General features: G+C 38.6%; 1 long non-coding RNA gene across 1 annotated transcript; it reads left to right on the top strand.

Moving 5' to 3' along the window:
• Positions 1–585: 585 nt before the first annotated feature.
• Positions 586–14,702, top strand: LOC118929722 (uncharacterized). The gene is made up of 4 exons (XR_005031720.2): positions 586–665; positions 3,601–3,651; positions 12,050–12,171; positions 14,506–14,702. It is a non-coding gene; the product is annotated as an uncharacterized LOC118929722 (long non-coding RNA).
• The last annotated feature ends 8,474 nt before the right edge of the window (positions 14,703–23,176 follow it).

Raw genomic sequence — 23,176 nt, 5'->3', positions numbered from 1 at the left:
CCTGCAAAAAAGATGAGACAATATACCATATGATCCAGCAATTCCACCTCTGGGTGTATACCCCAAAAGAATTGAAAGCAGGGTCTTAAAGAGATATTTGAACACCCATGTTCATAGCAGCATTATTCATAATAGCCAAAAGGAGGAAGTAACCCAGGTGTCCATCAACACATGAATGGGCAAGCAAATGTGGTCTGTACATACAGAATATTATTAAATCCTAAAAAGGATGGGAATTTTGACATATGCTACAACACGAGTGAACTTTGAGGACATTATGCTACGGGGCATAAGCCCATCACAAAAAGACAAACACTGTGTGTGTGATTCCACTGATGTGAGGGACCTAGAGTAGTCAAATTCACAGAGGCATGAAGTAGAACCGTGGTTGCCAGGGGCTGTGGGAGGTGGGATGGGCAGTTAGGGTTTAATGGGCCCAGAATTCAAGCTCAGGAAGATGAAAAGAGGTCTAGAGGTGGCTGGTGGTGATGGTTGCCCAATAACATGAATGTACTTAGTATCATTGAAGTGTACACTGAAAAGCAGTTAAGATGGCCAATTTTATATTATGTGTATTTTACCACAGTAAAAAAAAAACAACTGAAAAAAGGAAGGTGAATCAATCTGTGCCCAGCTCTGGAGGGTGACTGATGAGGAGATGGAAGGTAAGTGTGATTTTCTTCATCTTTTGAATGTTTTGTGAATAAGTATTATGTGGAATTTGAGGAGTATTGCCAAATCACCTCTGTCCTAAAAGAGGATTGTTCTACAAACAGATGAATACACTCTTTTCCAAATAACTTCACTAACTTTGGGTTTCATTATTTATTTTTTCTACTTAATTGGTGAGAGATAGTACTTCATTATTGTTGAAGTTTGCATTAAAAGTCATTAGATCTGAAGTGGAAGGTTCAGAATTTACCGAGGTCATTAATACCCTTAGAATGATTTTACCTGCCATGTTAATCCCCAATTTATAGATCAATATAAAACGCTTAATTTTGTTGTTAAAGGAAATCAATAAAACCACTAGGTCTGTTACCGAGAAGAGAAAGTGGCTACTGCTTGAGTTTCTGCCTTGAATGTTCCTGCTTCCTCGGGAAGTCCAGGTTCTCAAACGGAGGCGAAGAGATGGAGTTGGGGGCCACATATGTAAAAACTCCTGATGATTTTGCTGTGCCACCCGCTGTTCCTCCCAGTGGCTGTTCTTATGTGACCCCTAGGTCGCTGTCCTTGTGCTAGGACAATAATGGTCAGTGAGAGTTTGGGCACAGATGTCCCCTTTCCCCCAGCCCACCAAAAAGAGTCCTCTAATTGCCAGCTCAATTTCTCTTTCCTTCCTAGAAAAAAACAGATTCTTCTGGGAAAAGCGGTAATGGCTAAGTCAGACTGGGTGTGGAGGAGGAGCATCATTTATTTTTGGTGGGAGAAGGAGTTTGAAATGACCAGCGTAGAACAGCTTTAGGTCAAGAGGAGAGAGGAGAAGAAAGGGGGTTTTAATCAGCGTGGCTGTGAACTGTGAATCCTAATCCCTCTAAAATCCTTTGAGAGGTGCGACTAAAGGATGAAATTGCTTGTTAATTACTTTATGCCACTGGGCTGTGTTTCTTGGGTCATATACCTTTCTGAGACTGATCCATGCAGACTGTTTTATTAGGGTTCCACCCTTGTTAGGGAAGACGTGGGCACACGCTGTTGAGTCTCCGACACCCTGACAGCCCTGCCACCCGATGTCAGGGCCACACCCAGGACCCCATCACCACCCACATCTAATCCGCCTCTGAAATTGTAATTCAGGTGTCCCCCTTTCTGACGGCAGTCTTCCCCTGTCGTCATCCTCCACCACGCCTCTCCTTTGAGCCCACTTGGGCTTCCAGCCCCTTGACTCCAGTTCTTCTGCCCGAGCATCCTTTCCCTTTGCTCTTGGTGATGGCACCCACTTTCTCCTTGGAGGAAAACTCTTTTTTTTCTCCTATATGGATAATATGGTTCAAATGAGGTAGACTCTCCCCTCCGCACCTCCAAAGGCAGGCACATCAGGGCAGTCCTTTTTCAGACCACTGGCCAGAGCGATTGGTCAGGGATGGGCATGTCGTCCCAGGCAGGGCAGGGAGCGCCAAGCCCAGGACTGCTGCTGGGATGCCGGAGAAGGACGGTTTCTTCCTGCTCATGTGACTCGGCTGGCAGCAGAAAGCCTGGTCTTGCTGGGGACCTTCCTGGGGTCGGGAGCCTGTAGGGTAATGAGAAAAGATTACTTAGGAATCTCCTAATAATCTTGTTGGAGTATCTGGAACTAGCCATTTCTGAAACCACCCTGGGTTTTTCAGATACATGAATCAATATCTGAGATTGATAAAATGCAAGCCAGGGTTGCATTTTATCACCTGAAACAGACCTGACTGTTCCAGTGTCACTCCAGCTAGGCTCTAGGTCAGGAGTCTCTAAATGTGATTGCTCATCAGAATCACCTGGGAAGATTTTTTTCCTAAAATCTTTATGTGAAGGATAACATAGATGTGCAAGTTAATGCATTTTTGTAAAGCCAACTCCCGCATAGCCTTGATGCCGGGGTTCTTGCTCATGGAGCCGAAGAATGAACTTCGTTGAACGGTCAAGGTAGGAGAGCAAGGCAGAGGCTTTTATTCAGAGAGAAAATGAAAAGACAGAGCTTCTGGCTCAAGTCACGAGGGGACAAGAGAGACCCGGGATGGTGCGTTGTCTAGGGGTTTTATAGGCAGTTGAGAGACAAAGTGCTAGGGATGTACACCTGCTTAAGTGGTCCCAAATACCTTTGAAGAAACACTAAGTTTCTTATTAGTCTTTTTGCTTATTTAGAAGAATTTTACTGCTCTGATTTCCTCCCAGGATAGCAGCTTCCTGGTCTGTGAGTATATCACTAAAGACTGCCTGCTTTGCTCCCAAGGTGGGCTGAGTTATTGTCTTACTTTTTAACTAACTGGGTTTCAAGATGGAATCCTTCCTGTTTTTTACTATGTTCTTTTGGGCTTGCAGTAGTTTTGGGCTTGCTTGCTACATTGCCCAAGTTGCAACAAATCATTTGTTTAGGGTTAGAGGAAGAAAAGCAGCACTTGGGTAAAGTTAGAAAAATAAGCCGGGTTCCCCAGCAGGCCAAAGCAAATTTCACAATGGTTATCTTGCTTTGTTTTATTCCAGAGGCTCTCACCCTACTCTGTCTAAGCCCATGGCCCCTGTCTCAGCCTCATCTATCTCAAGAAATAAAACACCGTTGGGCTCTAAAGGTCTCAGCACCCTCCTGCCGTTCGCGGGCTGCCACCATCCTGCCTTCTATGGCGATCACTCCCCTACTTTCCATGGTCATCTTCAGCGTGGGGATGCTTCCTGCTGGAGGAGCTAATCGAGAGCATGTGACTCCTGGCTGACCCTCAAGCTGGACTTGGGCAATCGGAGGCTCCTTACCCCTCCCCCGCCCTTGCAGTGTTCTCCCTGCCTAATGTCCCCACAGCCGCAGCTGTTCCAAGGACACAGCCTTGAGAGAGTAGGTGTTGCTGAGACCATCTGGATGGTGTACACGACTGAACCAAATTAAGCCTTCTATATAAGCTTTTAAAATTCTTGCAGGTGGGTGTGGAGAGCTACTCATCCTGCGGCCACCCAAGACAAGCCTCAAAAGTAAGTCCCTTTCTTATTAAACCTGCCACCTACCAATCTGGAGTGGCCTGCCTCTTTCTTCAGTCTTCCCTTGCTTTCTGTGCACAAGGGTCAGTTCACAAACTAACACTTCCCTAAACACTATGGTGTAGTTTTGCCTGCTTTTAAATGTCGTTTCAATGGAATCGTTCATTAATTTTAATGAAGGTTGGTGTTTTTGTGTCATGAAAAGAAATCTTTCACTACCCTGAGGAGTTAATTCTCCATATTTTCTGTCATCCTCTATCATCTTTTATAATCTTTCTGGTTCTGCCCTCCATATTTATTTATTTTTAAAAATTTACTTATTTTTATTGAGATATAGTTGGCATATAATATTGGCTTCACTTGTACAAGATAGTGACTCAATTATATACATTACTAAATGCTCATCACAATGTGTAGTTACCACCTGTAAACATACAAAGCTATTTGCCTTCCAAATTTAGGATGACAACCTACCTGGGGTTTATTTGTTTATGGTATGAGATAAGGGTCAAGTTTTGTTTTTTCCTCATGTGAACACTCAATCTGCTTATTGAAAAGGCTCCTCTTCCCTTGCTCTTCAGTGCCACATAAATTACAAGCCAAGTGTCTATGTTGACATTAGTTTCTAGTCTTTTCCTCAGGCTGTTTATCCCTGCACAAATATCACCCTTTCCTAATCACTGTACTTTTATAAAAAGTCTTGGTATTTACTAGGGCAGTATTTCCATATTATTCCTCTTCAGGAAGCTATTACTGGCCCTTTCATTTCCATATGTATTTTAGAATCAACCTGTCATGTTCTATCAAAAAAAAAAACAACCCTATAAGGATTTTCATTTGATTCATTGAATCTATAGATCAATGCGTGATTCAACACTGAATCTTCCAATTCTTTATTTTTTTTTTAAGGATGCAGCTGTTGGGAAGAGAATATACAAGATGGGGGGACCTAAAGTAATTTCTTTCCTCCCCAGCTTTATTGAGATATAATTGACATATAAGGTGTATAACATGTTGTATAACATGTTGACTTAATGCACTTATATATTGCAAAATGATTACCACCAGAGATTAGCTAATCACATCTGATCACATAATAATCATTTTTTTTTTTTTGTGGTAAGAACATTTAAGATCTACTCTCTTAGCAACTTTTAAATATGTAATACAGTATTACATATAAGCACCATCCTGTACATCAGCTCCTCTTATAACTGGAAGTTTATGCCCAGAAAGTTTATTTTCCAATCCTTGAATATGGCATATGGCATATATTTATGTGTGTGTGTGTGTATGTGTGTACTCACACACATAAATTTATTTAATTTAAATTGGTGAAACAAAGCATCTTTTCATATGCTTCTTAGACACTTGGATTTGTTCTTCTTGTGAATTATGTGTTTTTACATACCAGTTTTTAGGAGCTGTTTGTATAACGTAGATATTAAATTGTCTCTTGCAAGATTTCAATTATTGCGTAGCTTTCAAATGGTTTCCTATTCTATTAATTCCCTTTTGACTTTGGTTAAATGATCTTTTGCCACAAACAATTTACAATTTTATGTAATTAAATGTGTCTACTTTTTCTCATAGCTTCTGGCTTTCTGGGCTGGTTTAAAGGTCTTTTGGAATAGATATTTGTATATTCTGAGTATTGTGTACATTCATGCTTTTACATCATCTAAAATTTATGTTTTAGTTGGCTGTGGTGAGAGTATGCCTCATTTTCTTCCTGGAGGGATAGCCAGTCGAGTCAGCAGCACTTACTACATAAAGTGCCATTCTTTTCTCACTGAGTTGGAATTCCAGCATTGTTATATATGAAATCAAATCTATATTGGGATCTGTTTTTGTGTTTTCTTCTGCTTCACTGAACTTTTCAACATTTCTTGACTCTTCTTGGAAAAGTGTTGGCAGGGGTCAGAGTTCTGGAAAAGCCCATCTTCCCCATGTCCTTGACCAGACCTGAAGGGTGGGTGGCCCGGATTACTGCATACACCTGGCAAGACTCCCCACCCCTGCATCCACAGGGCTGTTGCTGCATTGTGTTTATATACACTTCTCTGTGCCCTGCTTTTCTCCCTGCCAGCCTTGCCAGTCACTCAGCCCCACCACTACTCTGCTGCAGCCGCCAGGACTAATCTCATTTCACACTTTATCCCTGTTTACGGTCCCTAGTCAGCCACCTCCCTAAATCTAATCCCCATCTGGCCCTACTTCCCTTCTCTCATCCTGTCTCCCACCCGCCCGCTAACCACTGAAACCCTCCAAGAAGCCCCCCGAGCTCAGGCGTGGGAAGGGCCCCAGGGTTTGTCCTTTTTTTGTCTTCTGTGAGCAGTTCTTTCACCTTGTAGCTCTTCTGGGAAGCTGGCTCTCCAGAGGACACGGCTGCCCCCGCCACAGCTCAAGTGGTGGCTGTCTTCTCTCCCTTATTCCTCCTGCCACTGGGCCAGGTGGTGGGGTTAGGTGACCCCCTTGCTCCACTTCTGGAATGTGCTCTTCCCTCTTCCCTCAAAACTCCCAGCTTTAAATCATGTGGTGTTTACCAACACTGCTGTGGCGGACATCTACTGACCCCTGGGCACTCCTTCCCATTCCTTGAAGAGTTTAGCCCCTGACTGACTGCCCTCTCCGACACCACTCTGGCCATAATTCTGGACGTGTTCCATGTCCATATAGATGGGCCTTCCCGCACCCTGACCTTGCTCCGCCTGTGACCTCGCCCTTCGCTTGGCCTCAGCACTCTCCACCTTGGTCACACCCGAGGCTTTTCTGTTACAGTGACAGGCCTCTCGCCTTTGGGCCTGCTCTTTGTTGGCCCTGCCTGAGATCCGGGCTGCAGGCGTCCCGTCTCCACTCACCTCCCTGTTCCACTTGGGAGCGGTATCAGCAAATCGAGCCCCGAAGGCCCTCTCTCTCTCTCTCTCTCATTTTGGTAATTTTCTTGTCATTTCATACTTACCGTAGCATGAAAATGAAATGTTAGACAACATATGGAACTTTCTTGTATCCTAATCCTTCGTTTACTTCATCAATTCATTTCCTTTCCTATCCAGTTTATGAAACATGATGTATCATTTCAATCAATTATTTTCACAATCAATTCTTGAACCTATTATTTTGCCACATCAGTCAACTCCAAACCATCTTTCTTTACTTATTACTCTGGCTGCTAAGTGCTGCAGGAGAAAATCATACTGCCTTACACACTGATGCCAATACAAATGTGTGTTCTCCAAACTCAGTTGGACATCTTATGCCTTTCTGAATAGCTCCTTCATATCTTCATATAAAGTATCATAATCAAGCCTTTGGGCTTCCAAATTTAATTTTTTCTAATACCATGGACGACTATGCCAGCTAAAAGTGTTCTGCTCGCAGAAGCATACTAAGTGTTTTGAAAAAATATGTTGCAGATTCTTCCTTTCATTTATGCTTTTCCTTAAACTACGTGAAGTGGTACAGTAAGAGAAAGCAGATTGTGAAATTTAAAGATACATAATGTAAACTCATAACCACTAACAAAAAAGTGTGCTAGTAAGAAGATATGCAGCCAGTGTGGTGCTTTGAGGCTTACGCTCCAAATGCCTATATTAGGGAAAAAAGCAATGATCTTAAAGTATTGTTTTTAGCAAGGGAATAAAGGAGAAAATCCTGGGATTGAGGAGTCTGATTCCCCATCAAATCCTTTGTGGGATCTTTGGGCCCTATCAGAGGCAATAGGAAGGCTTTGCCTGGCAGGCCTCATGGGGGAAAGCTGCCCTTCCTTCACTAGACTTGGTGCACAGCAGGACATTGCAATTTTCTAAAGAAAGTTGGAGTCAGTGGCTCAGCCTTCCCCCAGTCCCCACCCACCATCCATGCTCATAGGCTTATCTGCAGTCCTAGCCCTAGACTATTTTTTTGGAGGCCTTCTTACCCGGGAACTTGTTAGAGGCACTTTTCTCCTCTTACTGTCATTACCTTTCCACACCTGCTCCTACCTTCTCTCCCTACCCCCAGCCCATGGTCTATGAGGAAGCAAAAGCCTTTTCTGCAGGTCTCTCCTCATAGGAGGACAGTTACACTCGTCTGAACTGCATCCATCTGACCCTTGTCTGTGATCATTCCACCGTGAAAAATTGAATATTCAGGAGCTTTTTTAAATCTTTGCTTCCACTGTCTCAGGAAATGATTAAAGACTTGCTTAGGATTTTCATTCTTGTCCTAATTAACCACCTGAACACCTGTCTACTTTGCAATGATCAACTTCATTGTTGCAGAAAAATGCACTTCGAATCTTCAACACTCAAACATGATAAAAACTCTCAGGAAACTTGTCATCACTCTGATAATAGGTATCAATAAAAATACTACAACCAAGATCATTTAATGAAAGCTTCTTTGGTAACACTTGTAAAATGAAAGGGAGCCAGTTCTCCTCACTTGTATTCAACTTTTTATTGTTCCTTGGTGAAATATAAACAAAAAATGAAAGCATACAAATTGGCAGAACGAAGTAAAATTGTCTTTACTCACAGATGATATGATTTTATGTGATAAAAATTCAACAGAATTTTCAGAGGATTTATTAGAATAAGTGAGATTAGTAAGTTTCCTGAATGCAAAATAAATATGCAAAATGTAGTTTCTTTTTTCCTAGCGATAGACAATTGGAAATGGAAAGAAAAATATAATTTATAAAAATGAAAATACCTAAAGTAGTTAAGGATAAATTATTTCAAAATATTTCAAGAGCTATTCAATGAAAAATATGACATTGTAGCAATAAAATACAGAAGATACAACAAATGAGGAAATACTATATATCTATGAATTGGAAGACTCAATATTTTTAAAAATGGCAATTCTCCCTCAATTGCATCTATGGATTTAATATAACAATACTCAAAATCAGAACATACTTTTTTGGTGGCAGTTAACAAACCAATTATATAATTTATGTGAAAATCCAAAGAACCAAAAATAGTATAAGCAATCTTAAAAGAAAATCACAAAGATGGAGAACATAAGACAATCAGATTTCAAGACAGTACAAAGTACAAACAAAATAAAAAATTGACAAACTGGACTCCATCAACTTAAAATTTTTTATCAAAGATACCAAAAGAAAAAATGAAAAAAAAATACTACAGACTGCAAGGAAAAATCTATGATATACATGATTATTTATATATAATTCTGATAAACATATATATATACTTGATAAAGAATTTGTATGTAGAAAATACAAAGGACATTAGCAACTCAATAATAATACTGAAAACCCAATAAAAAATGGGTAAATTGTTTAAGCCAAACACCTGATAAATGAGTATGTATATCAAGTACATGAAAAGATATTTAATCTCATTAGCCAGTATGGAAATTCAAACTGAATCACAAGCCAGTAATACTACATACCATTAGTTGGCTAAGATCATAAGAACTGGCAATACCAAGCTTTGGCAACAATATAAGCAACTGGAATTCTGATATGGGGCGGTGGTAATGCAAAGTGATAATGACCACTTTGAAAACCAGTTTGTAGCTTCTTATTTAAACCTACACTTACCACAAGACTCAGCAATTTTACTCCTAGATATGTTCCCAGGAGAAATGAAGTCATACCTCCACATACTTTACATGATTGTTCCTAGCAGTTTTTTTTGTTCTAGTCCCAAACTGTTAACAGCTCAAGACCCACCAACAGTTAAAAGAACTAATTGTGGTATATTTAAAGAGGAGATTATTTCTTAAAATAACATGGAACAAACTACCAAAGAATACAAGAGTCTTGTAAATATTACAAACTGAGAGAAAGCCAGACTCCAAAAATATCAACTGTACAATTCTATTTATGAAACTCTAGAAATTTAATCATGAAACTCTAGAAAATGTACATCTAATGTATAGTGACAGAAAGATGGTCATTATCTGGCTTACCTGGGGCCATTTTTAGAAGGAGATGATGGCCTGGGAAACTTTGGGGAGCTGGAAATAGTCTGTCTTGACTGTGGTAGTGGTTAATCAGGAGTATAAAGTTTTCAAAACTTATATAATTAAAATGGTTACATTTCCTGTATAAAAGTTATATCTCAATATAATTAATTTCAAAAACTAAAATAATACGTAAATTTAATGTTTACATTGACATCATATATTAAAATTAGAAATGTTACTATTAAAATATATACAAAAATTTATATAACAATAAAATAAATGATTAACCCCACTAATGGAACCAGAAAGTCCCCCTTGGTTTCAGAAAGTTCCAAGGATTCTTTATATCAAACTACTAGAGTATAAAATGGAAGAATTCTGAGAAAGATGACATAGTTCTGTATTTTAAAATGGTTTTAACTATAAAATGCCCCACTGACTTTCTATTGAAACAAAAATATAACGTATTTTGATATTTATTTTCATGTGGAAGGGTTAAAAAATGAAAAAAAAACAGCCTTAGAGGTAAAGCATTTTACACTAAACATTTAGCTCTCAGTGTGAATTTCTGTGGTTTGAAGCTTGAAATTCAATCTCAAAGTCATTAAAAGCATAGAAAAAAAATTGATAAATAATGTAAGAGAAAAAAATGAATAAAAGAAAAGACAAAAGGCTTAGCAGCCCAGGTCAGGTTGGGCCACACAGGGCATATCTAGAAGGTCAAGCCCCTGCAGGAGCTGAACCCCACTTTCATCTACCCAAATGATAAGCTCCATAGCTGACCCACAGCCTTTCAAAATCATTGTAATTCTTTTCTACCCTGAAACATTTGTCATATGGTTTTTGTGAAAATGAGTTTTTCTTCTTCGCCTTTAAATGATATGCTCAAGCACCTTTAACATTCAAACTCCTTTTGAGGAGTTTCGTGCAAAATATCAACTACCAATTTTCACTTCCCTTTAGCCTAAAAGAAAATACAGTTCACATTATTATCACTTACTTCCTCACTCATTTAATGGATGATTTGATGTCGTTTCTAAGGTTACCTGAATTCTCTGGCTCACAGTCAGAAAGGACAAATCAAAATTGATACTGTCCCACCAAATCTACCATAGGAAAGCCGGTTGCAGCTCAGAGGGACTTATTTGAATCCTTTACTTAGAAATTTAAGACATCCTTAATTGGCCCTTGTCCATGTAATATATTCATTTCTCCTCCCAGTTTTTGGATATATTGTAAGTATGTTGAGAGTTATGTGATTTAGTAACCAATTAATTTATCGCCTTACATGTGATGATATTGGACTCGGGAGCACTCTTTCTAAACTTTCATTAGACAGTGCAGACGGAAAACACCCCCAGTACTGCCTTTCAAAGGTAAAGACAAAAAGCATGAAATAATTTAATCCTTCATTTACCTCATCAATTCATATTTTAAAGCACAGTGGAGACATTTCTGACTGTGCACTTACAGTCTTGAGCAATTGTTAAGGTACTTCGCTTGTTAATTTTTTTTGGTACATTGATTAAAGGAAGAGGATCTTATTTTCAATTTAGAAAATACAGTTTCATTTAATTTATCAAGATAACAATTGTTCAAATAGGCATAACAATTAACTTCACAGCAACTGTGGGAATATTTCCAAACTATCAAATATACTTTAAACGTTTGTTTAGAATATTTCCATAGTAACACTTGGCATGAGTAGTGAGTTTTCTTTTTTTAAAAAATTTTTATTCTCATTGACTCCATTACAGAAATTGAGGAAATATGTTGGGGTGTGATATTTTGCAATTTTAGGGATTCAAAGCTATATAAATATTGACCTTTATTTATATATTTTAATATAATATTTTATTATTTGAAAATGTGTAAAGTGTAAAAAGATAATAGGCATCACCTATTTTGTAACAGCCTTTCCAAAACAAACAATGTTGATTCTATGCTAGATTCCTTTCAAATTATTTTGCATGAGCACTGCTTTACCAAGTTGAGATTTTACTGTATGTTCAATTTTATGTTTTTCACTTCATTTTATATATAAGCATGCCTCTTTGCCATTAAAAACTCATATTTTTTAAATCTTACATTAAGACAGTTTTATATTTGCAGAATGATTGCCAAGTAGTACAGAGTTCTCAGATAACTTGCAACCAGTTTCCCCTATTATTAATATCTTATGTTTCAGTAGCAGATGTTATAGTTAATGAAACAATATTGCTACATTATTGTTAACTGATGTCGATACTTATTCAGATTTACTTAACTTCATCCTGATGTGCTTTTCTGTTGCAGTATCCCTTTGGAATACCCCGTTATATTTAGTCATCATTCTCCTCAGGATCCTCTTAATTATGACAGTTACTCAGATTTCCCTAATTTTAATGAATGATAGTATGAGGAGTGCTGGCTAACAATTTTATAAATCATTCGTGAATTGAAATCTATCTGATGTTTCTCTCATTGTTAGATTGGGGTACTGTGATTTTGGGAGGGAGACCAGAGAAGATGCCATTTTCATCATATCACATCAAGAGTATCTACTGTCAATGTGACATGACTGTTGATGTTCACCTTGCTCACCTGACTGAGGTAGTGTTTATCAAGTTTTTGCACTGTGAAGCTATGCTCTTTTCCCCGTTTCCAAACTGTGCTCTTTGGAAGGAAGTCACTTTATGCAGCCACTACTTACAGTGTGGAAATGTATTTCCCACTCCTTCAGTAAGCAGTGTATATGATACGATTTTCCCTTTTAAAACTATTGATGTGGTTGGTTTCAATGTATAATTATTCTTATGCATTGTTAGATTCAATTTGCTAATATATTGAGGATTTTTATATCTATGTCCACAAGATATTTGCCTATGATTTTCCTTTCTCGTAATTGTTTTATCTGGTTCTAATTGTGTTTAATGGTACGAGGGTAAAAATATTGGTCTCATAGAATGAGTTAGAAAGTGTTTTGTGTGCTTCTATTTTCAGAAAGAGATTGTGGAGAGGGGTATCATGTTTTCCTTAAATGTTTGGTAGATTCCAGCAGTGAAAAACCATCAGGGCCTGTCTTTTCTCATTTTTAAGGTTCCTAAGTATTGATTCCATTTCTTTAATAGATACAGGGAAACTTAGGTTATATATTTCTCCTGTGTAAGCTTTGGTGGCTTGTATCTTTGAAGGAATTGACATTTTACGTTTATTACATCGATAAGTAGAGCTTTTCACAGTATGCCTTTATTATCTTTGTAATGACAGTGGGACCAGGAGTGATGACCCCTCTTTCATTTCTGATATTGGCAAATTGTGTCTTTGCTCTTTTTCTTGGGTCACTTGCCCAGATACTTATCAATTTTATTTATCTTTTCCAAGATCTAGCTTTGACTCCTTTGATTTTTCTCTATTGATTTATTATTTTCAATTTCATTGATTTTTGTTCTATTTTTATTTATTTTTTCCTGCTTGATAGATTTATATTGTTCTTTCTCTAGTTTACTAAAAGGTTTCCTAAGGTGGAAGCTTAAGTTTGTTTTCAGATCATTATTCTTTTCTCATATATTCATTTAATGCTGTGTCTTTTTAAGTGCTGCTTCCATATATTACGAAGTTGTAGTTCCATTTTCCTTTAACTAAAAATATTTTATGTCTTCTGAGATTTCTTTTTTCCCCTTGTGCTATATAGAATAATGTTGTTTAATTTTCAGTACTTGGTGATTTTTCCCCTATTTTTTTATAATTGATTTCTAATATTGTCCTATTGTAGTTTGAAAACATGTTTTGTATGATTTCTGTTTTTTCAAATTATTGTGCTTTGTAGCCTAGGCAAGGTTTATCTTCATGAGTGTCCCTGTGTCTTAAAAAGAATGGTATTTTGCTGTTGGATTACTTATTTTATAAATGTCAATTAGATCATCTTGATTTATAGCACTGTTCAGAACAACTGTATCTTTTCTGATTTTCTGCCAGACTGAGGTATCAATTACTGAAAGAGGGGTGTTGAAGTCTTCAACTACAATAGTGGATTTGTCTATTTGTCCTTTTACTTTGATAAAAAAAAATATGAGCAGCAATTGCCTCATGTATTTTGACATTTTCTTGTTAGGTGCATACGTGATAAGATTGTTATGTGTCCTTGGAAAAATGACTACTTTATCATATATTTCCCCTCTTTATCCCTCATAATTTTCTTTGATCTGAGGTGTGCTTTGTATGAAATTAATGTAAGTACTCCAGCTTTCTTTGGATAGTGTTAACATAGTTTGTATTTGCCCACCCTTTTAATTTTTTATCTATTATCTATCAATCATCATCCATCGATATCTATCATCTATTTTTGTATGTAACACATAGCTGAGTTTTACTTACTTATCCATTCCAACAATTTCTTTCTTTTATTTGGTGTACTTACATCATCCACAATTGAAGTGATTATTGACATAGTTGGGTTAATGTACACCATATTTGTAACTGATTTTGATTCATTTTATTTGTTCTTTCTCTTTTCCCTCCTTTCTTGGTTTCTCTGTAATCGAGCATCTTTATGAGCATTTTATTCTACTTTATCTCCTCTCTTAGCATATCAATCATAATTTAAAAACGTTTTGGTAATTGCCCTATGCATACTTCCAGTGCACATTTTTAACTAGTCTAAGTCCACGTTGAAATAAAATTATACCTTTTCACCTGCATTTCCAGTTCTTCCCTTCCCTCCCTTTTGACATTTCTCTCATTCATTTTTACTCACCATATGCTATCATCACCAAATGCAATATTTCCATTAATACTTTAGCTATTTTTCAGATTAAGAACAGGAAAAATAAGTTTCTTTCACTTTCATATATTCTTTCTCCAATTCTCTCCCTTTCTTATGCAGATTTTCATTTTTGGCCTATGTTATTTTTCTTTTCCCTGACCATCTTTTAATATTTTTTGCAGGGCAAATCTGCTGATGAAAAATTCCTTCAGTTTTGGTTTGTCTAAAAACTATTTCCTTTTTACTTTTGAAGAATAATTTCATTGAATACACAATTCTAATTTGGTAGGGTGTCTTTCAATATTTAAGTATTTCGCTCAATTCTTCTTGCTATTATGGTTTCTGATTTTAAAAATCCACTTTAATTTCTATCCTTAGTCTTATCATCTTGCCTCTATCACAATTATTTCTTTGACTTTCTACATTCTAACTATGATAACCATGTGTTTACTCTTTTTTTTTTTTTTTAAATAATTATTTTTTATTGAAGGGTAGTTGACGCACAGTATTACATTACATTAGTTTCAAGTGTACAACACAGTGGTAGAACATTTATATACATAATTCTAGGTTCCAGCTATCACCCTACCAAGCTGTTACAATATCTTGACTATATTCCTTATGCTATACATTACATCCCGGTTACTTATTTATTTTACGATTGGAAGTCTGTCCTTTTTTTTTTTTTTTTGTGAGGGCATCTCTCATATTTATTGATCAAATGGTTGTTAACGACAATAAAATTCTGTATAGGGGAGTCAGTGCTCAATGCACAATCATTAATCCACCCCAAGCCTAATTTTCGTCAGTCTCCAATCTTCTGAGGCATAACAAACAAGTTCTTACATGGAGAACAAATTCTTACATAATGAATAAGTTACATAGTGAACAGTACAAGGGCAGTCATCACAGAAACTTTCGGTTTTGCTCATGCATTATGAACTATAAACAGTTCAAATATGAATACTCATTTGGTTTTTATACTTGATTTATATGTGGATACCACATTTCTCTCTTTATTATTATTATTTTTAATAAAATGCTGAAGTGGTAGGTAGATGCAAGATAAAGGTAGAAAACATAGTTTAGTGTTGTAAGAGAGCAAATGTAGATGATCAGGTGTGTGCCTGTAGACTATGTGTTAATCCAAGCTAGACAAGGGCAATAAAACATCCACGTATGCAGAAGATTTCTCTCAGAACGGGGGGGTGAGGCTCTAAGCCTCACCTCTGTTGATCCCCATTTTCTCACCTGATGGCCCCCCTGCGACTGTGCCTGTCTTAGGTTGTTCCTCCCTTGAGGAATCTTACCCGTCTCTGGCTAACCAGTCATCTTCCGGGGCCATACAGGGAAATGTGAAGTTGGTAAGTGAGAGGGAAGCCTTATTGTTTGAAAAGGTTAGCTTTTTACTTCTTTGCATATTTATGCCCTGTGGCTTCTATGCCCAGCATTTGTCTTGAGGTATCTTTACCACTTGGAGGAGTTATGATACTCGGTAAATTTGATATGAGGCACGAATTCTATTTAAGGGTTGTAATTAGGAAGGAAGAAGAAAAGCTATAGAAGTAGCAGGCGGAAGAAAACATGGGAAGATTGATTATTTCTTTGACAAATCTTCTTGTAGAGTAACTTCAGCATATATAGGTTTTAAGCTACTACTTAAATTGCGCACACACATTAACATAATAGGAGTATAGTTACATAACCAAAGCATATCTGTAATTACCAGCCATCTCCAGTGAAACCAAGAAAACCATTAAGGCACCTTAGGCATTTGTGAAAACTTATCTATGATATGGTGGATATTGTCCAACTGAACTTGAACAGTCTGAGAGAAATCAGACAAATTAAAACAACCCATTCCTGGGGACTGTTCACATGCCATATGTTCTTTTAACAGTAAATAGTTTGTAGTTGTAAGAGTTTGGAGCGCTACAATTTGCACTTCTCCTAATTCTTGGTTGAGTTCCAACAGTATAGATCCAGGCAAATTTGTTGTTTTACTGTATGCACAGGCCAGCTTAGATATCTCCTTCCTCATTCCCATGGCAAGTCCAGGAACTGGTGGGATGAGTGCATCTACAGCTGTAGCAGTGCGTGGATCTTTGTTGGGGTTTTTTGATGATCATCTTCTTCCAGAGTCTTCCAGAGAGTGCAGATGTTGGAAGTTCTTTTTCATATCGTATCTTAGTTCATTTTCGGGGTAGCCCAATTAGGCTTTGATCCTCTGTATAAACACAAACAGACCCTTTGCCTACCCTTTTATATGCCCTTTATACCCTTGTGTAGAACTCGTTGGAGGTTACCACACAGGAACTGCCCCTTTTTTTTTTTTTTTTGCTTTGTTTTTGGTATCACTAATCTACACTTACATGACGAATATTATGTTTACTAGGCTCTCCCCTATACCAGGTCCCCCCTATAAACCCCTTTACAGTCACTGTCCATCAGCATAGCAAAATGTTGTAGAATCACTACTTGCCTTCTCTGTGTTGTACAGCCCTCCCTTTTCTCCTACCCCCCCATGCATGTTAATCTTAATACCCCCCTACTTCTCCCCCCCTTATCCCTCCCTACCCACCCATCCTCCCCAGTCCCTTTCCCTTTGGTACCTGTTAGTCCATTGTTGAGTTCTGTGATTCTGCTGCTGTTTTGTTCCTTCAGTTTTTCCTTTGTTCTTATATTCCACAGATAAGTGAAATCATTTGGTATTTCTCTTTCTCCACTTGGCTTGTTTCACTGAGCATAATACCCTCCAGCTCCATCCATGTTGCTGCAAATGATTGGATTTGCCCTTTTCTTATGGCTGAGTAGTATTCCATTGTGTATATGTACCACACCTTCTTTATCCATTCATCTATTGATGGACATTTAGGTTGCTTCCAATGCTTGGCTATTGTAAATAGTGCTGCAATAAACATAGGGGTGCATCTGTCTTTCTCAAAATTGATTGCTGCGTTCTTAGGGTAAATTCCTAGGAGTGGAATTCCTGGGTCAAATGGTAAGTCTGTTTTGAGCATTTTGATATACCTCCATACTGCTTTCCACAATGGTTGAACTAACTTACATTCCCACCAGCAGTGTAGGAGGGTTCCCCTTTCTCCACAGCCTCGCCAACATTTGTTGTTGTTTGTCTTTTGGATGGCAGCCATCCTTACTGGTGTGAGGTGATACCTCATTGTAGTTTTAATTTGCATTTCTCTGATAATTAGCGATGTGGAGCATCTTTTCATGTGTCTGTTGGCCATCTGTATTTCTTTTTTGGAGAACTGTCTGTTCAGTTCCTCTGCCCATTTTTTAATTGGGTTATTTGTTTTTTGTTTGTTGAGGCGTGTGAGCTCCTTATATATTCTGGACGTCAAGCCTTTATCGGATGTGTCATTTTCAAATATATTCTCCCATACTGTAGGGATCCTTCTTGTTCGATTGATGGTGTCTTTTGCTGTACAGAAGCTTTTCAGCTTAATATAGTCCCACTTACTCATTTTTGCTGTTGTTTTCCTTGCCCGGGGAGATATGTTCAAGAAGAGGTCACTCATGTTTATGTCTAAGAGGTTTTCGCCTATGTTTTCTTCCAAGAGTTTAATGGTTTCATGGCTTACATTCAGGTCTTTGATCCATTTGGAGTTTACTTTTGTATATGGGGTTAGACAATGGTCCAGTTTCATTCTCCTACATGTAGCTGTCCAGTTTTGCCAGCACCACCTGTTGAAGAGACTGTCATTTCGCCATTGTATGTCCATGGCTCCTTTATCAAATATTAATTGACCATATATGTCTGGGTTAATGTCTGGATTGTCTAGTCTGTTCCATTGGTCTGTGGCTCTGTTCTTGTGCCAGTACCAAATTGTCTTGATTACTATGGCTTTATAGTAGAGCTTGAAGTTGGGGAGTGAGATCCCCCCTACTTTATTCTTCTTTCTCAGGATTGCTTTCGCTATTCGGGGTCTTTGGTGTTTCCATATGAATTTTTGAATTATTTGTTCCAGTTCATTGAAGAATGTTGCTGGTAGTTTCATAGGGATTGCATCAAATCTGTATATTGCTTTGGGCAGGATGGCCATTTTAACGATATTAATTCTTCCTAGCCACGAGCATGGGATGAGTTTCCATCTGTTAGTGTCCCCTTTAATTTCTCTTAAGAGTGACTTGTAGTTTTCAGAGTATAAGTCTTTCACTTCTTTGGTTAGGTTTATTCCTAGGTATTTAATTTTTTTTGATGCAATTGAGAATGGAGTTGTTTTCCTGATTTCTCTTTCTGTTGGTTCATTGTTAGTATATAGGAAAGCCACAGATTTCTGTGTGTTGATTTTGTATCCTGCAACTTTGCTGTATTCCGATATCAGTTCTAGTAGTTTTGGGGTGGAGTCTTTAGGGTTTTTTATGTACAGTATCATGTCATCTGCAAATAGTGACAGTTTAACTTCTTCTTTACCAATCTGGATTCCTTGTATTTCTTTATTTTGTCTGATTGCCGTGGCTAGGACCTCCAGTACTATGTTAAATAACAGTGGAGAGAGTGGGCATCCCTGTCTAGTTCCCGATCTCAGCGGAAATGCTTTCAGCTTCTCGCTGTTCAATATAATGTTGGCTGTGGGTTTATCATAGATGGCCTTTATTATGTTGAGGTACTTGCCCTCTATTCCCATTTTGCTGAGAGTTTTTAACATGAATGGATGTTGAACTTTGTCAAATGCTTTTTCAGCATCTATGGAGATGATCATGTGGTTTTTGTCTTTCTTTTTGTTGATGTGGTGGATGATGTTGATGGACTTTCGAATGCTGTACCATCCTTGCATCCCTGGGATGAATCCCACTTGGTCATGGTGTATGATCCTTTTGATGTATTTTTGAATTCGGTTTGCTAATATTTTGTTGAGTATTTTTGCATCTACGTTCATCAGGGATATTGGTCTGTAGTTTTCTTTTTTGGTGGGGTCTTTGCCTGGTTTTGGTATTAGGTTGATGTTAGCTTCATAGAATGAGTTTGGGAGTATCCCGTCCTCCTCTATTTTTTGGAAAACTTTAAGGAGAATGGGTATTATGTCTTCCCTGTATGTCTGATAAAATTCCGAGGTAAATCCATCTGGCCCGGGCGTTTTGTTCTTTGGTAGTTTTTGGATTACCGCTTCAATTTCGTTGCTGGTAATTGGTCTGTTTAGATTTTCTGTTTCTTCCTGGGTCAATCTTGGAAGGTTATATTTTTCTAGGAAGTTGTCCATTTCTCCTAGGTTTCCCAGCTTGTTAGCATATAGGTTTTCATAGTATTCTCCAATAATTCTTTGCATTTCCGTGGGGTCCGTCTTGATTTTTCCTTTCTCGTTTCTGATACTGTTGATTTGTGTTGACTCTCTTTTCTTATTAATAAGTCTGGCTAGAGGCTTATCTATTTTGTTTATTTTCTCGAAGAACCAGCTCTTGGTTTCATTGATTTTTGCTATTGTTTTATTCTTCTCAATTTTATTTATTTCTTCTCTGATCTTTATTATGTCCCTCCTTCTGCTGACCTTAGGCCTCATCTGTTCTTCTTTCTCCAATTTCGATAATTGTGACATTAGACCATTCATTTGGGATTGCTCTTCCTTTTTTAAATATGCTTGGATTGCTATATACTTTCCTCTTAAGACTGCTTTTGCTGTGTCCCACAGAAGTTGGGGCTTAGTGTTGTTGTTGTCATTTGTTTCCATATATTGCTGGATCTCCATTTTGATTTGGTCATTGATCCATTGATTATTTAGGAGCGTGTTGTTAAGCCTCCATGTGTTTGTGAGCCTCTTTGCTTTCTTTGTACAGTTTATTTCTAGTTTTATGCCTTTGTGGTCTGAAAAGTTGTTTGGTAGGATTTCAATCTTTTGGAATTTTCTGAGGCTCTTTTTGTGGCCTAGTATGTGGTCTATTCTGGAGAATGTTCCATGTGCACTTGAGAAGAATGTGTATCCTGTTGCTTTTGGATATAGAGTTCTGTAGATGTCTATTAGGTCCATCTGTTCTAGTGTGTTGTTCAGTGCCTCTGTGTCCTTACTTATTTTCTGCCCAGTGGATCTATCCTTTGGGGTGAGTGGTGTGTTGAAGTCTCCTAGAATGAATGCATTGCAGTCTATATCCCCCTTTAGTTCTGTTAGTATTTGTTTCACATATGCTGGTGCTCCTGTGTTGGGTGCATATATATTTAGAATGGTTATATCCTCTTGTTTGACTGAGCCCTTTATCATTATGTAGTGTCCTTCTTTATCTCTTGTTACTTTCTTTGTTTTGAAGTCTATTTTGTCTGATATTAGTACTGCAACCCCTGCTTTCTTCTCACTGTTGTTTGCTTGAAATATGTTTTTCCATCCCTTGACTTTTAGTCTGTACATGTCTTTGGGTTTGAGGTGAGTTTCTTGTAAGCAGCATATAGATGGGTCTTGCTTTTTTATCCATTCTGTTACTCTGTGTCTTTTGATTGGTGCATTCAACCCATTAACATTTAGGGTGACTATTGAAAGATATGTACTTACTGCCATTGCGGGCTTTAAATTCGTGGTTACCAAAGGTTCAAGGTTAGCCTCTTTAGTATCTTACTACCTAACTTAGCTCACTTATTGAGCTGTTATATACACTGTCTGGAGATTCTTTTCTTCTCTCCCTTCTTATTCCTCCTCCTCGATTCTTCATATGTTGGGTGTTTTGTGCTGTGCTCTTTCTAGGAGTGCTCCCATCTAGAGCAGTCCCTGTAAGATGTTCTGTAGAGGTGGTTTGTGGAAAGCAAATTCCCTCAGCTTTTGTTTGTCTGGGAATTGTTTAATCCCACCGTCATATTTGAATGATAGTCGTGCTGGATACAGTATCCTTGGTTCAAGGCCCTTCTGTTTCATTGTATTAAATATATCATGCCATTCTCTTCTGGCCTGTAGGGTTTCTTCTGTTGAGAAATCTGACGTTAGCCTGATGGGTTTCCCTTTATAGGTGACCTTTTTCTCTCTAGCTGCCTTTAACACTCTTTCCTTGTCCTTGATCTTTGCCATTTTAATTATTATGTGTCTTGGTGTTGCCCTTCTTGGATCCTTTCTGTTGGGGGTTCTGTGTATTTCCGTGGTCTGTTCGATTACTTCCTCCCCCAGTGTGGGGAAGTTTTCAGCAATTATTTCTTCTAAGATACTTTCCATCTCTTTTCCTCTCTCTTCTTCTTCTGGGACCCCTATAATACGGATATTGTTCATTTTGGATTGGTCACACAGTTCTCTTAATATTGTTTCATTCCTGGAGATCCTTTTGTCTCTCTCTATGTCAGCTTCTATGCGTTCCTGTTCTCTGATTTCAATTCCATCAATGGCCTCTTGCATTCTATCCATTCTGCTTATAAACCCTTCCAGAGTTTGTTTCATTTCTGCGATCTCCTTTCTGGCATCTGTGATCTCCTTCCGGACTTCATCCCATTTCTCTTGCGTATTTCTCTGCATCTCTGTCAGCATGTTTATGATTCTTATTTTGAATTCTTTGTCAGGAAGACTGGTTAGGTCTGTCTCCTTCTCTGGTGTTGTCTCTGTGATCTTTGTCGGCCTGTAGCTTTGCCTTTTCATGGTGATAGGAATAGTCTGCAGAACTGGGACGAGTGACGGCTGGAAGGACTTCCTTTCTTGTTGGTTTGTGGCCCTCCTCTCCTGGGAGAACAGCGACCTCTAGTGGCTTGTGCTGCGCAGCTGCGCGAAGACAGGGTTTCTGCTTCCTGCCCGCCTGCTATGGAGTTAATCTCTGCTGTTGCTGTGGGCGTGGCCTGGCTCGGGCAGCTACTCCAAAATGGTGGAGTCGCGTTGGAGCAGGAGCTGCTCGGAGGCTATTTATCTCCGTAAGGGGCCTCCCTGCTCCCTGCAGCCCAGGGGTTAGGGTGCCCAAAGATCCCGGATTCCCTACCTCTGGATTAAGTGACCCGCCCTGCCCCTTTAAGACTTCCAAAAAGCACCCGCCAAAACAAAACAACGCCCACCAGAAAAAAAGAAAAAAAAATTTTTTTAATTAAAAAAAAAAAAAAAGTTTTTAATTAAAAAAAAAGGGTGGTTGTTCGTTTTTCTTTATTCTCCAGTGCCAGCCTCAGGCCTCTGCTCACCGGTCGGTCTTTCTGCCCTGTTTCCCTAGTATTGGGGTCCCTATCCCTTTAAGACTTCCAAAAAGCGCTCGCCAAAACAAAACAGCAAAAAAGCAAAAAAAAAATGGTCGCGCGCTTTTCTTATGTCCTCTGTCGCCCAGCCTCCAGTGCCTGCTCACTGTTCTTGCTGCCCTGTTTTCCTAGTATCGAGGGCCCTGCACTCTGGCCCGGATGGCTGGGGCTGGGTTCGGCAGTCCTGGGCTCCGTCTCCCTCCCTCTCTGCCTGCTCTTCTCCCTCCGGGAGCTGGGGGGGAGGGGCTCTCGGCTCCCGCGGGGCCGGGGCTTGTATCTTACCCCCTTCGCGAGGCGCTGAGTTCTCTCAGGTGTGGATGTGGTCTGGATATTGTCCTGTGTCCTCTGGTCTTTATTCTAGGAAGGGTTGTCTTTGTTATATTTTCATAGATATATGTTGTTTTGGGAGGAGATTTCCGCTGCTCTACTCACGCCGCCATCTTGTGTTTACTCTTTTAAGTATTTATCTTGTTTGGTGTTTTCTGAGCTGCCTAGATCTGCAGTTTGCTATCATTAATTTTGCATAGTTATTGGCCAATATTACTCCCAGTGTTTTTTTTCCTTGTTCTCTCTTTTCTTTCTGGTATTCAGTAATGCCTATGTTACACCTTTTAAAAATGCCCTACAGTTCTTGGATGTTCTTTCTCTTTTGTTATAGAATGCTCTGGTAGTATTTCATAATGATTTCTCTTCTTTTCTCCTTAATTGAGCAAAAAGGT

Source organism: Manis pentadactyla, chromosome 16, assembly GCF_030020395.1.
Source record: "Manis pentadactyla isolate mManPen7 chromosome 16, mManPen7.hap1, whole genome shotgun sequence".
NCBI lineage: Eukaryota > Metazoa > Chordata > Mammalia > Pholidota > Manidae > Manis > Manis pentadactyla.
Note: the sequence above shows the minus strand (reverse complement) of the source record. Positions and strands in the feature narration are given on the sequence as shown.